The sequence below is a fragment of the Monopterus albus genome, unplaced genomic scaffold (assembly GCF_001952655.1).
Source record: "Monopterus albus unplaced genomic scaffold, M_albus_1.0 scaffold178.1, whole genome shotgun sequence".
Classification (NCBI taxonomy): domain Eukaryota; kingdom Metazoa; phylum Chordata; class Actinopteri; order Synbranchiformes; family Synbranchidae; genus Monopterus; species Monopterus albus.
The window spans coordinates 74,213-75,960 of NW_018128058.1; the positions used below are offsets into that span (position 1 = coordinate 74,213).

Here is a 1,748-nt window from a genome sequence, read left to right on the forward strand (position 1 = left end):
GTTTTTGTTAAATGTGGGCCAAAATCATCACAATTAAAAGACCCAACGGCTTAAACTACTTCAGTCTGTGTGTACTGAATTTATATAATACATGAGTTTCACTATTTGAGTTGAATTACTGAAATAAATTGACTTTTCCACAATATTCTAATTTATTGAGCTGCACCTGTGTATATATAACTGTTATGACTATCATTAATGTTATGTTGCTACTTTTATTATTCCATTAGAGTGAATTTTTTCTTCTTTTTTTTCACTGTTGCAGCTGTTGTTTTATGTACAAACAGTACAATGCAGGAATGTCTTGAGTCTTTAAAATACAATGTTTAATTTCTGAACTTTGGATGAGTGTTCACTATGTTCCCTGCTCAGGCTGGGCGGGTGGGTAAGAACCAATGAGGAGAGAAAAATATAGGATAAGTTGGAGGGACATGAGACATGTGTTTGGCCAGTGCTGTCTCCTCCTACCCAGGCTTCTTGCACAGCCAGTTTGTTAATTTCTATCTATAAGGGCTGATAGGTAGCTTAAAAAAGACTGTTGACTGTATCAACACTGGAAATGATTCTGCTATTGTGTTGTTGAGTAACATTAGGAAAGAGGTAAGACTTTCATCTACAGACCTAAAATTCAAGGTAGATGCAAACTTCATAATAAAAGGATTGCTGTCAACATTTTGCCATATTGCACTTCATCAAACTGCGTGTTTGTAGAATTTCATCATGCAAGTGTGATATTTATTTTTTCCTCTATCTCTCACACCCATGTGTAATGTTGACTGTAGCTATTTAAGCTTTCTAGATTCATGTGAAAAGTGTTGTTGATATTTACCTTTTTAATCTGACATGTATTTTGTCACAGGACTGGCGGACGGAGACGCAGCAGAAGCCCTGACAGGAGGCGCCGTTGAGTTTGAAAGTTATCAGCCAGATGAGGTGTCTGTCACCTGACAGGCAGTCTGTTATAATGTTCTGTGATCAGTTACTGTAAAAACATGTACATCTATGTTAGATTGTTATTCATTATGCATTTGTTAGTTGAAACATCTTATAAGTTGTTTATAGGTGCATTAATTCATCAACTCATTAACTACTACAAAGTGTGTAGTAATTCAGTTAACATATGCCACATTCATTCAACATTAAACAACATTTTTTCTTTAAAATATTGATGAGCTAGACCAATGCAAGTGATTTAATTGAATCACTGTGAGTGTGATATTAATGATACTATTTTTTATGTCAATACTTGAAACTCTGTTAATGAGATTTCATATGTACTTATTTTCCTGTAGACTTACATATTTGTCTGGTCCAATAGGGGCTTTGTGCTATGCTGAACTGGGCACCAGTTTAAAAACGCAGGGGGCCCTTACCCGTATCGACTAGAGACACTGGGGCCACTGCCTGCCTTCTTACGACTCTGGGTGACTTTCTTATTTGCCAGGTTAGATTGGTGTTGGGCACCATAAAAAAAAAAAATGACTGTCAATCATATCACAGAACACAACAAACATATTTTCCATCTACAGGCCGGCTTCAGCTTCTTATGTATCACTGGCTTTTGGCCGCTATGTGGTGGAGCCGTTCTTTGCACCTTGTCCTGCTCCCACAGTACTAATCAGGCTGGTCAGCATCCTCACTGTCAGTGAGTGGTTTTGTACCTTACACTCCCATTATATTACTGTAAAGGTAGTGTAAAATATAGATCCATATGTTTTTCTTTTACCAGCTGCTTGTCTTTGTGTCTC

General features: G+C 37.1%; 1 protein-coding gene across 1 annotated transcript in view; it reads left to right on the top strand.

The window, feature by feature from the left end:
• Nucleotides 1-1,748, top strand: part of LOC109969709 (cystine/glutamate transporter) — a 19,178-nt gene that overhangs the window by 14,751 nt on the left and 2,679 nt on the right. The gene's annotated exons all lie outside the window — the stretch shown is intronic.